This window comes from Candoia aspera, chromosome 1 (genome assembly GCF_035149785.1).
Source record: "Candoia aspera isolate rCanAsp1 chromosome 1, rCanAsp1.hap2, whole genome shotgun sequence".
Taxonomy (NCBI): domain Eukaryota; kingdom Metazoa; phylum Chordata; class Lepidosauria; order Squamata; family Boidae; genus Candoia; species Candoia aspera.
Genome location: NC_086153.1, coordinates 343,793,676 through 343,809,614, shown reverse-complemented (window position 1 = coordinate 343,809,614; position 15,939 = coordinate 343,793,676). Strand labels below are relative to the sequence as shown.

At 47.8% G+C, this 15,939-nt stretch overlaps 1 pseudogene; it reads right to left on the bottom strand.

Moving 5' to 3' along the window:
* Window positions 1-12,172: 12,172 nt before the first annotated feature.
* On the bottom strand, window positions 12,173-14,521 carry LOC134491029 (surfeit locus protein 6-like; annotated as a pseudogene).
* Between the last annotated feature and the right edge of the window lie 1,418 nt (window positions 14,522-15,939).

Genomic DNA, 15,939 nt, shown 5'->3' with positions numbered 1-15,939 from the left:
ATTTAGATAGGGGGCAACCCCACACAGTAGCCGGGAAAAGGGCCAATGCAGCGCCCACGTTAGCAATCAGCCCGCTACGATTCGCATGACTGCAGAAGTCTTTTTCCAAGCGCCAGATCAGAGGCCGCTGCCTGCCCTGCACTTTCCCACGGGCAACAAGCCAGCCGGAGAATCCAAAACCAAAGCCAGTTATCCACCGCGGTACTATCTTGGGACCGGGATGAGCAAAAGAGGAGAGATGAAGCAATCCGCTGCAAGAGGCAGCGAAGTTTAGGGATCTTAAGCCAGATAGCTAGGAAGACGACGCTTTTTCAGCCCAAGGACCAAGTTCTTTGTAAACATTTGCATACGCAGCAAACAGGCACAGCCAAAGCGAAGGGTGGGTTGGGTCATCTGCACTTTTTCACACACACCCCAAATTCATACGTGCACACAGTACATACACACATATGCTCAGATTCACGCCAATCTGAGCCAACTGGAGACGTTTTCTCGTATAGCGCAATCCCAGTGAACTGCGCCTTATACGTGCAGTGATTCGATTTTAAAAAGCTGTTATTGTTCCCAGTTCAAAACAAAACTGTTTCCAGTACAATTTTGCTTCCTGTTCTCCCACTTTTCCTCACACGGTGCAGCTGCTTGGTTCACAGGAGTGTAGAAAATGTGTGGCGTTTTTGCGAACAACAAAAAAAAGCCCTACTTTTCTTTTTTGCAGCATTTTGCAGTACGTACAATGCAATTCCAAGGTAATTCCATTACTCGGCAGTGAGTATCAGTATGTTCCAAGTGATTGTTTCAAAGGGAGTTTATCTAAGATGGCAAACGTAATCGAGAAACCATTTGGCATTTTGCCTGTTATACCGGTCAGATAAGAAAAAATACAGGGGGAGGAAGCAGCCATGCATCCGGTCGGGCGCCCGGGCTTCGCCCCCGCTTTGCACGGACGCCCCGGTTCGCGGTCTTCCCGACGGCTTGGAAGCCCCGAGACCCGGGCGGAAGCCCCCCTCGTGCCCGCCCCGCGCCCCACCTGACCCAGGGCGGGCGGGGGGGGTGCAAGTTCCACGTTTCCAGCGCGCGAGCCCGGCAGAGCACCGCGCAACCCCCGCCGCCGCACCGCGCCGCCCTTGACGCACGCCCGAGCGCGACTCCCAGCGAAGCTCCGGCCCCGCTGCCCGGTCCGCACAACGGCCGCCTGGCACGGGGGCGCGCCGGGGGGCTCGGCCGGGCGTTCGGGGCTTCGCTGTCCCTGTAGCGCGGCCGGCCCGGGCACGTGCGCGCACGGGCGAGCGCCTTTCTGCGGGGGTTGATAACCCCGGAGCGCGGCCCTGAACTCCGCGCCTCCCGCGGGGCGCAGCCGGGATCGCCGGGCCCGCAGGGAGCGACGTCTGGCCGGAACGAGGCGCCCGCCGCTGCGTGGGTGCGGAGCCTTCATTACCTGCCCGTCCCGCCGAGGCAGCGCAAGTCCCGCCTACTCGCGCGCTGCCGGACTCGAAGGGCCCCGCCGCGCCGGAAGAAGGGGGAGAGCGCCCTTTCTTTGCTTTTGGCAGTCTGCCTGCAGAGCTTAACTGACAGAGTAATACAGTTTTTGCATTCGGCAGCCTGAAGGCTCAAGAGTGTAGCAACGCAATCTGCAATGCACCTGCACTGTGCCCGTTTGCATTTGGCAACCTGAAGGCTCAAGAGTGTAGCAGCGCGATCTGCAATGCACCTGCACTGTGCCCCTGTTTGCATTTGGCAACCTGAAGGCTCAAGAGTGTAGCAACGCGATCTGCAATGCACCTGCACTGTGCCCCTGTTTGCATTTGGCAACCTGAAGGCTCAAGAGTGTAGCAGCGCGAACTGCAATGCACCTGCACTGTACCCCTGTTTGCATTTGGCAACCTGAAGGCTCAAGAGTGTAGCAACGCGATCTGCAATGCACCTGCACTGTGCCCCTGTTTGCATTTGGCAACCTGAAGGCTCAAGAGTGTAGCAACGCGATCTGCAATGCACCTGCACTTTGCCCCTGTTTGCATTTGGCAACCTGAAGGCTCAAGAGTGTAGCAACGCGATCTGCAATGCACCTGCACTGTGCCCCTGTTTGCATTCGGCAGCCTGCCTGAAAAAGACACAATGCGCAGAGAACACATAGGGAAAACAGCGTTACATGACAGCCCATGGGTTGTAAATTCCCAATAGCAAAGAATTTAAAAATAGCAATAAACGTATCTATCAAAGGAGCTAGTATATCCTTAACTGATTCTCTCACATTCTATTCACTTTTAACTATCTCTAACCCAGGGAGTCTCAACCTTGGGAACTTTAAGATGTGTGGACTTCAACTCCCAGAATTCCCCAAGCAGCACGTTTCCCACGGTTGAGAAACATTAATCGTGGTAGGCAGATGTGGAAAAACAAAAAATGGTACTTTTCAATATTGTCAGTTAAAACTGTTCTGGTGCCGTCTTAAGGACTTGGTGCCTCAGCAGACTGAGTATTGCTATCTATGGGCTAACTTGTCAGATGGGAATTGCCCAAATAAATATACAATTAGGCACTTACTGGAAAGGGGCCGCCGCGGGGACGTCACCGGCAAATCCTTTCAGTACAGAAGCGCCTTGGTAGGTGCTTCTGACACGGGGAAAAAAAACTTACGAGAAAAGACCTCAACTGGCCAGAACTTCAGAGTACTTAGGAAAGGGCTGATGAAACCCTCAGGCTGTGAAAACTGCTCAGATGTACCTCAGCTCAAATAAAGAGTATGTTTAAAACATTAAGACAAAATTCTAATGTGTCTTTTAAAACCTTACAATATACACGAATGCTATATTAGTAAGTGTATTATTCTTTAATCACTAGCATTTTGTTTTATTTGTCTCCCTTTTTTGTCAATGTGATACACTGGCTGAATTAAGTGATAAATTAGAGTGATCTATATACAGCATGACTTTCAACTAGAGTAGTATATGAAGGGGAAAAAAACAGAAAGAACCATATCGATTTCTCTGGCATTCTTGGAGAAATTCAACAAATATTAATTAATATCAAAAGATGACCTAATAAATGCAGCATTGTTTTATTTTCCTCACCTCTAATGTATGCTTTATTGTGCTGAGGTATTATTTGTGCAGCAATCACAATATCATCTATTTTCTCTAAAATTCTTTTATTAGTTTGATTATTTTAGTCCAAAGGATTTTATTTTGGAATAATGCTGTAAACTATGTGATCTGTTTTTTTTAATAGCATCTTCTACAAAAAAAGACATTTTTAATCAGAAATATTCTTGAAAACAAAACAAAACAACTGACCCCAAGAAATCTTCACGTGGAAACAGCAAACGTGTTGCGTATTAATTAGGGCTGTGAAGGGATCCTTTGCTTTGACTTACATTTGTGAAAAGCGCACTTTAGAAGCCACCTTGTGAAGCAGCACAATTTCACCCTCCCTGTTTCCGAAAACAAATCTCAGCCGTGCTGCTTTGTTTCATGCCATTCCAAGCCCCGCATCTACCGGTTCCAGGAGTAGAACATGTGTAGAAAACTCACTATCTGACTTTTCCAGTTAGTGACTGGAACGGTCTGAAACAAAACTTAGAAATGCATCACTTCCGTTGCATGAGATGCCTTGCTGAAGCATACGTAGTACAAAACTCCTACCACAACAGAAAGTTTTTTTTAAATTAATCTTGACCTTTGCAGAGGATGTAGTAAAATCAGCATCACAGGGAACAAAAAAATACAGATTAGTTCTTAATCCTGTGTGCGTTATATCCAGTGACATTCACTGCAAATGAATGTCTTCCAACTTCAAACTTCCTCAAGCCATTTCATCCAATATTTATTTACTGATTTATTTAGATGTATATGGCCACTTCTCTTGCCAACAGGATTCTTCCCCTCCTGCACACAGGTGTGCTTTTCTATTGGACTCTTTTCTGATGGTAAGTTTTATAGGGACACAAAGCTTCCTTCTTCACTCGTACTTTGAGGTTTTTATTATCTGTATTATTTCACAGAGCTAAAAAAATAAACAAACAATGCAACCAAACAACTGAAACAACACTCATTTGATAGGTACGAATAAGAAAATGTAATTTTAATATTTAACCATCCAATTATTCCTACAATCTTTGGATTCTGCAGAAGATACCCTTTCCGAAGTTGTGGACTTAGGAGCCCCCTAGATTTAAGAAATTATTTCCATGTCCTTAGCTGCCAATTGCCTGGTTTTAACCCACATTTGCTTGTAATGGCCTGCTAAGATTATAACTCCCTATTTCCAACCGTTTGTGAACAGGGGATCAAAATAAATTGGAAACGTGAAATAGCTGATAATGGTGGTCACAGAGAATTTTATTTTTTCGTTTCAAAGTGGACGGTTATGTTCACAGCAGCACCGCCTCTAATTCAGTAATGGTGTTTCCAAAATAAAATGTTTGGAGTGAAGCTCGAACCTTGCATTTTAACCTACATAAACTTTGGTATATCTCATCTTAAGGTCTATCTTGCCTTCAAATTGCATACTACTGAAAAATTAAGTAGTTATGACTGTTTTTTATTTTTCCCATGTTAAAATATACAAGAATCTCTTTTTCCAGATCATGCTCTGATTCGGGTGCCAAGTTGCAAACTGGAACCTTTATGCAGTTTTAGTTCATGCCTTTAAAATGGTTCAGAGTGTCTTTCTTTCTCAGAAAGAAATCAGTCATTAGGTCTGGCCAGAAACATATTGTAGTATATAAAACAAAGGCACAAAAAATCGAAATTGGAAGGCAGTGAGTAAAGCACGCGATAACACGAAGGATTTTAGTTATCCCCAGGATTTCTCCATTTTCACACGGACGCTATTATCGGTCTGACCAACGTCAATTTGATTGTAAGCTTATTCTGATATAACCGCAGGCACGTTGGTCACTGGATCCAATGCTCCCTGAAGGTGGCCCTCAATGAAACTGGAAGGGGTTTAAACCCAAATTTGAAGAGAGTGAGTTTCATAGCACTTCGGTCTCTTTTATAATCTGGTCTTCCGCCAATACAGTGTTTACGTAAGAGCTGCAATGCTCAATTCCCAATATTAAAGCTTTCAGTCTATTCAACATAGAAGCGGGAAAGCCTTTATTGTGGGAAAGATGCACACAATTCAGAAGTAAAGCTGCAAGTGCCAATTCGCGCCTTTTCCCCTAGATTAAACATCCCCCCACAGCAGGCTAGCCCTCACTTGCCATTCTCGCCCCCCTTCCGACGGTCTTCCAACAGTTCGACCCTGGCTTTCTGCAGTTACCTAAACAACCTCTCCGCTCTGGAATTTCCCTCCTCCCATCCTTTTACAGCCCAGCTTGATACGCGTTATCACTTAAGGCAGAGAAGCACGCCCGGATGCGCCGTGTTCGTCTGATCGGGGACTCTGACAGTTTAATTCTATGCTAGGTAATTTGAAATAACCGGTGTTCTTGACCGTTTGATACATAAGAACTAAATTCATTACACCCTCCAGTCTTATTCAACACTGAATCAGATTCAGAGAATATAAAAAAAAGGATGATGCAATTTCTCTGTGTGGCATTTGTAACAGAGCAGCATAAATAAGAACATTGAGCAACAGGATTAAACAAATGAGGAAAAAATGGGTCTGTCAGCTACAGACCTCACGGTGGGGATCTGCGGCACTGCCGCTGGGGGACAAGGCAGGAAAAAGTCCCGCTGCCTCCCCTCCCCCCACCAATCATAGCAACATAAGAACGGGAGTAACACGTTGACAAAGTTGCAACTGTGCGCTATTTCGATTTAAATTATTTCTTTAAAATCAAACAACATTGAGTCAGTAACCATAAATTAGCTTCAGAGTATTGTAGCCCATGTGAAGCAGTAAAAATGTAGGCTGAATCCAGTACCCTTTCCCTTTTCAGTGCCCAGAAAGTTGATGTTTCATCCGTTGAATTCACTGCTACTCATGTCTGGGAAGAATACATACGTACATACACACACACACACACACCCCTCTACTGTACAAAAACATACACATACACATACACATGGACACAGAGCGAGAGCGAGCTACTCATGTCTGGAAAGATATATAGATATAGATAGATATGGATATGGACCCATCCCCTTCAGAGGCATTCGGCAGAAACCTTGCAGTGCAGCCCTTTTCCCTGCATCTTGCCAGTGGGACCGAGTGAGTCCCACTGCTTCCCACCATCCCCAAAACTCATTTGGAATTGCAGAGGCTCTGAAACGCTCTTTATAAATGATCTGAGTTGCAGAGCTGGGACTTTGGTACTTCTGAACAATATGTTATTTAGGATGATTGGAAAACAAGATTTTATGTGGCCAGTATAAAGATGGTTGTAAACACAACCGTATCCGATGCCAGTTAATTTCATTACAATGAAATTAGAACGTTTGCAATACCCATCTAAAATAACATTGTTCTGAGTTAGGTGCTGCAGCATGTACTCCCTAATCCCAAAAGGTAGTAAAGCAAGCTTCCCACTACCTCCCTAGCTTTCTGGATAGATACTGAGACAACACATTTTAACACAGAACTCATGAGAATCAGACAGATAGCTAACATCCGACCCTTTGTTCTGCTTATTAGCCTGCTATTCTTTCAGAGTTCTTTTATTTGTGATACAATTCAGATTCAATAAAACGGATTTTTTTCACCGTGCAAAGTAGGGGAAACACATATAGCATGAATACAAATATAATTTTCTTTCCATGCCTAAATTTGGAAAACACAAATCTCCTTTCTACAGATGTTCATCCCTGGAAGAGTGTTTTTGCATTCTTGTCTCCTCTGCTGCCAAATCTGATCTGTCATTTGTTTTTATACTTATCACATTTCACAAAGAGTAAAGTAGGTTAATTAAATAATTATAAATCTTCACAACAGCTGTTTATATTGGGAAAAGTATTTTGAGCCAAAGAAAGACATTAGAATCATTTCTTTTACTCAGTCTTGTCCAGTTTCAGTGGATCTGTGATGTAGATAATTTGTCAATAATGCATGTTTTGCCTTAGAATTCTGGACTTTTCCTTTCCTGTATCTTAAATGTTATTGAATACATAAAAATGAGGCTAGAAGGGCATTCTTGTTGGAGTTTCCCTCTTTATTTTAATATTTATTTATTTATTTCTTCATTTGCTAATTTTCTATTTACTTTGAGAGAGCCAATTTGCTGTAGTGGTTAAGGCACCAGGTGAGAAACTGGGAGACCGTGAGTTCCAGTCCTGCCTTGGGTGTGAAACCAGCTGGACGACCTTGGGCCAGTCACTTTCTCTCAGCCCTGAGAAGGAGGCAATGGCAAGCCCTTCCTGAAGAACCTTGCCAAGGAAACTGCAGGGACTTGTCCAGGCAGTCTCCGAGGATCGGACACGATTGAACTGATTAAAAAAATAATTTAGTTTGTTAATTGTTAATTTGTTAATTAATAAGTGTGTCTATGTGTGTCTGTATTTTACTTTTTGCTTTACAATTGCATCTTGTAAATTTAATAGGTAAATGCATAGGTAAATAATTAAGAAAAGAAAAGATATAAAATTAAGTCACTTGTGGAGCAAGAATAAAAGAGAAAGCAGTTTAAGCAGAACATTTCCTCCAAGAGAGTCGCACAGAGCTCCTTCATTAGAAAAACAGTGTTGTTCTGTGCCATCCCTACGTCAACCAACAGGAGGCAATATGTTCTTCTCTGGGAGGAGAGGACAGTTCCCTAATTGCTGTGTTACTGTTAAAACTCCACTGCGGATGGTAGCAGAACTCGGAACGGGCTTTGGAGGTAAATCTGAAGCTCACGGAAGGCTTATCGCATAGTTCTATTTGATATCTTACTTTGGAGTCCTGGGTGCTCTCTGAGCTGGGCTGTTTGCTTGCAGACGTCGGATCACCCAGCTAGGGACCATCGCCCGTGCGAGGGGGGGGGGTTTGCTCCCTGTTTCTCCACAGCAGCCTCTGGCAGGGAAAGCTGCTGCGATTAGACAAGGAGCAAGCCAACAACGCAGCTCACAGAGCGCCAAAGATCCCACGGTTCCACCCTGAGCTGCAGAGATTCTCTTCTACTGGGTGTTTTATTTTGACGCTGTTGCTTCATTCTCAGTCTAATACTAGCTATAATAGACTGCCTAAGCACCTTCAGGGATGAAAAGAACGTTTAGTTTCTAATAGGTCACCCCTGTGAAATAAATAGAAATTAATTATGAATTGTTTTTAAACTGTACTGATTTCTTACACTTTATTGTTTCTTTCCAAATTCGATGCCATCAAAAGTAGAGCTGTAATAAGATTGCTGCCAATGGAATGAGGCTAACCATCATGACAAATCTCTTATCTCATATTCCCATAACAGAACCTCTTCTAAAGTTGGGTCAGACAAGAGGATCTTTGAGGTTTACTGTAGCCTAGAACAGGTTTGCATGGTGCTTGTTGTAGAGCTAAATTGTTTAAGGCTTTTAGGGAGATATCAGTACCGTGGCTTTGTCCTGAAACAAAACAGAAGTTAGTACAGTTAACCTAAGATACGTGGTTTGCAAAATGTACACCAAGGGAACATCCAGGCTGCTGGCTTTTGCTGTTGTTTCCAGTCTTCTTTCAGGTGCTTTGAGTGTGTTGAGGCTGTTTTTATTTGATATCAGGTGATGTATTAAATTTAAGTTAAATTGCTTAACTTTCTGGATTTAGTTTGTTCGTTTCTACACTCTAGCTTTTTTGTCAAGCAGATGTGTTTCTGAATCTAACCCTGCAGTTGTGAGATAGATAGATATAGAGGTGGAGGTGGTGGAGGTAACCTTCAAAAGAGTGAGGCGCTCTTATCCATCTGGTGTCCGCTGTACCTATTCGGACCAAGCTTCTAGAATTGCCAGTCAGCTTGAGTGGGAAGCTACATTCTCAACAGTTCTGGAGGCTGGAGAAAACAGAAACAGGAGACAGCGTAGATCTTGCAAGCTTCCCATGAAATAGGGCAAAAGGTTGAACACCTTCTCAAATTCTATGTAAAAAACCCTAGTGATTGATTTATATTAGGCTTGGGTAGGCAGCAACACTTTGCTTCAGCAAGGCATCTCATGCAGCGGAAGTGATGCATTTCTAAGTTTTGTTTCAGACCGTTCCAGTCACTAACTGGAAAAGTCAGATAGTGAGTTTTCTACACATGTTCTACTCCTGGAACCGGTAGATGCGGGGCTTGGAATGGCATGAAACAAAGCAGCACGGCTGAGATTTGTTTTCGGAAACAGGGAGGGTGAAATTGTGCTGCTTCACAAGGTGGCTTCTAAAGTGCGCTTTTCACAAATGTAAGTCAAAGCAAAGGATCCCTTCACAGCCCTAATTAATACGCAACACGTTTGCTGTTTCCACGTGAAGATTTCTTGGGGTCAGTTGTTTTGTTTTGTCCGGCGCCCCCAAGTGGGTTTGCCGACCCCAGGCCGAGAAGCCCCGCTCCAGCGGAGAGGGCGCGCTTGGAGGCGGGGGGCAGCTACAGAGAGCAGCAGTGGCGCCCCTCCCCACTCCCGTCCCTCTTTTGGGCCACGTGCGCCGGCAGGCCCCGGGCGGGGGTCATGCGCTCTTCTCCCTCCCTCCCTGCTCCGACGGCGGACGGGCGGCCAGAGACGCGCAGGTAGCGGACGGTCCGCAGCCGGCGTCCAGGACTGCCTCCCGGGATTATCAGCTCCCGAGGCAGGTTCAAGGAAAGGCGCTCTCCCGTTACGGGCAGCCGGCGCAGTAGTGCGGCCGGGGCGAGGATGGCTCGTTTTGACGTGGTCTGCGCGCACGTGTCCGGGCCAGCCGGGCCACGGGGAAAGCAAAGCCCTGATCGCCAGGCCGACCCCCCCGGCCCACTCCCCCGCCCCCGTGGCAAGCGTGCCTTTGCTGGGAGTCGCGCGTTGATCTGCAGGGCTCGCGCGCCGGAAGCGGCGGAACTTGAGCCCCGCCCGCTCCGCCCGCTCGGCCGGCCGCCCTTGCTCAGGTGGGGTGGGGCGGGGCGCGGAGCGGAGCGGGCACGAGGGAGGCCTCGGAACGGGTCTGGGGGCTTCTTCCACAGAACCGGGAAGAACGCGAACCGAGGTGTCCGTCCGAAGCGGGAGCGAAGCCCGGGCTCCCGACCGGATCCGGTGCGCTTGGGAGAGAGCCTGGCTGCCCTCGCAAGCGCACCTTGGGATTCGGCGGAAGCCCCCAGCTCAGCTGCCTCCCTGCCAGCCCCGCGCCCCGGAGCCGGGGATGCCTTTCGAAATTGCTCCTGTGGAATTGCAGGTTACTCTTAACTTTCTGGGAGAGGTCCCACAGAGTCCCAGGAACGTTTCGTTTCCGGTGCTGTGTTTCAGATCAGGCCACGGCATGCAGAGGCTGGCACTTTGGCTACACACCACCTTCTCCTTTAATGTCTGAAACCTCAGTCTAAGTCTTGGGGGAAAGGAAATGCACCGGGTACCCAGGGAGGGGCCCATGGGTCCGCTGATGAGCATCGCACTGTCTACCCTGCTGCAGGTGACAGAGAGCGGGGAACATGAGTGATACGTAGGCTGACGTGGAAGGAGGAGGGGAGGGTGCCAAGTGGATGCCTGCCGAAACCGCCAGAGGACGCAGGAAGAGCATTATAGGGGTACGAGTGTGGCAGGGAAGAAACCCCATTCAATTCATTGTTGTGTAGTTTTCAGTGGACCGCTCCTGAACATGGGGGCTCCCTTCTTCCATCTTCGAAGCCACTGAGTTCCTTCGGAGTTTTATCTATCATCTATCTATCTATCTATCTATCTATCTATCTATCTATCTATCATCCATCCATCCATCCATCCATCCATCCATCCTCCAATTTGTCCTTGCCCATCTCCTCCATTCGGGGGACTCTGGGCGGTTTACAGTAATCAATTAAAACAATTATAAGAATCCCTTTCTTTGCCCGTGGCGTGGCCAAACTAGCAGCCTGAAAGGTCCGAAGCTGATCATACTGACCCCTGCTCGTTTCCTGATTCAGCCCGGAACTCCGATTTCGGGTTCCAGTGAGGCCGCCGCCTGCTCGGCCGGTTTGCTCTTTCTCTGGCGCGGGGGAATGGCCGGCCGGGCCAGACGTGCGGGGCCGGGTGGGTCTCGGGGATGGCGCTTCCGCCTCACGGCCCTTTCCTGGGGGGCCCTCCCTGACTTTCCTCCTGGGCGCCTCCTCACGATCCGGCACCTACGGAATGATGCATGTGCGGTACTCTCCTGCAGAAGTCTCGCTCCTTACTTACATGTACTTAGCAGTAGGGATACCTCCTCACAAAATTGCAAAATAATTTATTCTGATAGATTCTGGTGGGGAAAAAAAGCACATGGAAATCGATGAGAGGCATATCTGCAGTGACCTCTTTTGTCAGGAAACACTCCTCGTTGTTGGCTGTCACTGAATAAACAGAGCAGCATTAAAATTTCTGCCAAGGTTTCATAGAGTGTGCTGAATCTCAGCAACAGTGTATTTTGGGGCAAAGCAGCTGATATTATAAACGATATAGTAAAAGATTTTAAAGTTTTCTTCCAACTATTTTAGGCCACAATTTTTCTATTTTCAAAAATGGTGGTTGCCTGGGTGCAAAGGAAACCAGGAGGCTGTGAGTTCTAGTCCTGCCTGAGGCATGGAAGCTGGCTAGGTGACCTTGGGCCAGTCCCTCCCTCTCAGCCCAAGAGCCAATCAGGCGTAGTAGGAGAGTTCTAGTCCCGCCTGAGGCATGAAAGCCAGCTGGGTGACTTTGGGCCGGTCACTCTCCCTCAGCCCAGCCCCCCTCACAGGGTTGTTGTTGTGGGGAGAAGAGGAGGAGGAGGGAGTATTAGGTACATTCACTACCTTGAGTTATTTATAAAAATAATAAAGGGGAGATAAAAATTGAATTAAATAAATAAATAAATTTGGCTGACCCCACTGCTGAAAACAGGATACCTTGAGTTTCATTCAACTCAAGCAGATTTTTTTCCTGAGGGACACATACCCCATTTTTCCAGGAAATGTAGCCAAAAAGGTTTATCCCCAAACCACTTACTGGCAAAAACTACATACTATAAGATGTTTAACCAGGTCAGTTAAAATCCAGTAACTGTTACACAACTGAATGTCCATTTTTGTTTTACTTTTCAACACGTTGTATACATCCAGGCAATTGGGTTGATTTATGGCTGTATGTATCATACCAAATCAAACAATGGGTTAAATCAACAAACAAGCTGAGAATGCAGCCAGGATAGAATTCTTAAGAATCCCTTCCTTGCTTCAATTTGTTCCCAAGATTAAGGTGATAAATTTCGTCCTCCCACCCCATGATTCTACTGCACAGGACTTCAGTCTCACTCCCCAAAACAGGGAAGGGTAATCTGATAGGCAAAACCTGGAAAGAGGCAATCCAGTGACTCAACATTGGTTGAGAGACTTCAGAAAGAAACACCTTCCACCCTCGAGGTCCGTCTCAACCCAAGGGTTGACCCCAAACGGACCTGGTTGCATTGTCTCCACACCCCATCGGATCAGAGCGAGGTTTCTGTGGATTCCCTGAAATACACAAAATTGTTCATTCCCCCCAGACTGGGTTAAAACTCAGTTTCAGTTAGGGCTGGCTTTCTTGAGACCCTCGGGTAGGATGCGGCCTTTCTTCCGAGCGTTGGCTTTCTTCCTCTCGATCTGGGCCCATTGCTTCTGCCGGCGGTTCTGCCTCCTCTCGGCCACCTGCTCCACCCGCTTCTCCCGCTGCCTCTGACGCTGGGCCTTGCGCTTCGCGTGCTTCAGGGCTGCCTTCAGCATCTCCTCATCATCCCGGATCTTCAGACCCTCCGCCTCACAGAGGACATTGTCCACGGCTTTCAGCTCTTCCAGCTTGGCCTTGCGAGACTCCAACCGGCTCAAGAGCTGCGTATAGTTCTTCCCGGTCAGTGGCGTTATGTTGCCCTTGATATCCTTTTTCCCCCTTCCTTTCTCTTCGCTTTGTTAAGCTCCTCCTCTGCGCAGGTCTCCGCTTTCTTAAACAAGATCTCAGCCTTGCTGTCCACCTGCTGGGTCTCGGCAAGCACGGCAGCCGATGCCTCTCCTGCTGTTTTCTTCTCCAATTTCTCCTTCACCCGTATCTCTTTCCTCCATTTCTTTCTCTCTCGCTCGTATTTCCTTCGCTGGCGTTTCTCCAGCACAGCGGGTGACAGAGCTTTGAACTTCCCTGCAAGGAATGGGAAACGCTCCAGAAACTGAAGGACATTTTGACCTGCCTTGCCCAACTGGGCAGCCTCCCCCCGCCTAGCATTGTAACTCCCAGAATGTCCAAACGAAAAGGCCCAAAGTTGGAAATTCTGGGATCTGCAGTGTGTCCAACATCCATTAAGTGTGGCAATCCAGAAGGTCAAGCCTGCATTCAGTAACTAGCTACCAGGAGAAGCTTCTCTGCTCTGGCACAGCTAGATATGCTATTTGTAGGAGGTGAAAAAAGAGGTCATGTATTTGCAGAAGAAATGTCTTTGTTCCAGATTTCCCCAATGGTTTGGTCTGTCCTGGAATCACTGATCCCTGCTTCAGCACCTTCAGCACTTAGGGTTGGCTCTGCAGCTGCAATCCCAGATATTGTGAATCAGAAATGGCCGTTTATGGCTTTGTGCTTTGCATGGACTCAGCCAACGGTGGTTCATCCGAGGAACCACAGTTGGGGAAACCCCAACTTAGCATGATGTGTGAACCCAGGCAAAGAAATGGAAAATCAGGAGAGGCTGGGGCATCATGCCAGCCTGTTCCAGCAGGAAGCACACTTAAACACTGCTTCTTGTTTTTAAAATGTCAGTAGCCATCCATGCAGACCAGAAGCAGGATTTCCCTCTGATGTGTTCCCACCATTCCCCCTTCTATTCCATGCTTACCTGTAACACCAGGTGTTACAGAAGTTTATTTTCCATTTCCTTCCTCTCCGCTGGCACCAGGTGTGATTTGGGTAACTCACTCTGGCTTCTTAACGTTCGTGCCTGCTGGTTTGTCTGGGGATGCTTGGCTCAGCTTGCCCACAGGGGCAACCACCGTGGTATTTTCCCTCCTCAGACACTTTCCTTTCTTTTTCTTCTTCCTGGGCTGAGCACTCTTGTCATCCCCCAGCCTGCTTCCTGGAACTCCTTTGAAAACAGACCAGTGGATTTCCCATTAAATGAGAGAAAACAAAGATAAACCACCTCCTGTTGTCTAGAACCAGCTCTCCCAGCTGCCCATTTTAGAAAAGGAGCCTTGTTCAGGGTTCTAAGGTGGACAGTAAGGTAGCTTATTGTCTTCTAAGGTAGCTCCATCAGAATCTTTCTTGGAATCAAATTAAATTTAATGGAGAAAGCTCAGGACACGCCCATTCTATACTCCAGTATAACGCGGGGTGGTGGTGGTGGTGGTGGTGTAAATTGGTGTATCAGAAATTGTACCAAATTTCCTTTTCTGTGGCTCACGGACTTCCTGGGTGCAAACCTTCTTAGCCAGCATCTGAAGTAAGAGTCCTTAGCGACTGAGCTGGCCATTTTAGAGCAATGCCCAGCCAAGATCCCACCAGATCTTCTCGGGAGGAAAAACACCAGTGAAATGATGAGGGCTTCAGCGACGACCTTTTCTCCTGTGCAAAGAAAGAACAGCTGATGAACAGTGGGAAAAAGTTTTATCGTGAAGGTATAAAGCTGCCCTCAGTGTTTCCAAATGCGGAGGGAAGATGCACTTGATCAATATTTCTAAGAAGTTGGCCTGTGTTAGGCCCAACTGGGGACCTGCATAGATGCGGGTGTGGAAAGGTTCCGAGGAAGGAGCATCAGAGGAGGGAAGGGCGCCTGGGCGCAGCTGTGCTGAACGTTGCCAGGGCCACGAGATAGAGCAGCCACCGCTGCCCCGAGGGGAAGAACAGAGGAGCTTAACTGCAAGCTCGCTGAGAAAGCTTTGCTCTTAGAGACACACTTGTTAGGAACTAGCCTCGATTTGCCCGAGAGTGAACCATCTTCATTAAGAGCACAGCCGCGCCCCCCCCCCGCTTGGGCGAGTTAGGAGCCCGAGGCGGGGATGGGCTCCGTTCCAGGAGGCGGAGCGGCATGATCAGCACTCGAGCAGCTCCGCAGCGCTAGAAAATTAGACGTGCAGAGGCGCTTGCGCAGACGCTAGGAAGTGAACCAATTAGAAGTTCTAATTACTAGATGGCATTTGTGACAATGACTTTCAGAGTACATAAAAGATGTTGACTGCCTTTGTTGTGGGCTCTCATCCCTTTGTGTGGGAGACATCCTTTAGGGTAGATCCACAAGAAACGTGTGAACTCAATCCTCTGACTGGGTGTGAATTTTTTTTGTCCTTCGTGCCGGGTAACGAATCCAAAGGTCCAATTTGTGGACAATACCTGTTTCGATGACCTAAGCAACCACATTTTAGCCTGTTCTGGGTTGAGCCCAGCCTGGGTGTGGTTAGCTTATGCGAAAAACCAGGACTCCGGATTAATGGAATAAACCAGAGTTTAGTTAACCATGGTTAGGCCTACCCTGCAAATCCAGCAAGGGAAAAGCTAAGCTGCAAACCTCGGCGGGCGTCCTCCCCTCTCCTACTGCATTCCCCAATCGGCGCTCTCCAAAAATGCGGGGACTACAACTCCCATCCAACCGTGCCGGCAGGTGCAGCCAAGATTGCTTTCTATCTCTTAGCTTGCCTTTTGCAGAACCGGGCAGATAAGATAGCAAGCCAAACCCAAACCGCCTGAGCAAAGGAGGCTTCGGGGTAGAAATCGATCACCTTGGGAGTACGGAGGGGTCGCGTCCCAGCTCAGGATCGGGGGCGCAAAGGCGGCGCAGCGGGAAGCACCGCGCGCTACAGCGGCTCCCCACGTGGCTGCAGAGAGGCTTACGAACCGATCCGTCCGAACCTTTTGCGGCCAGCTCGGGGCTCTATTAGTGCAGCCTGGGAAGATTATGGGATATCGAGAGGGTGGGGCGAAGGGGCCCGCCTGCGAAGGTTGGCGCAAGCGG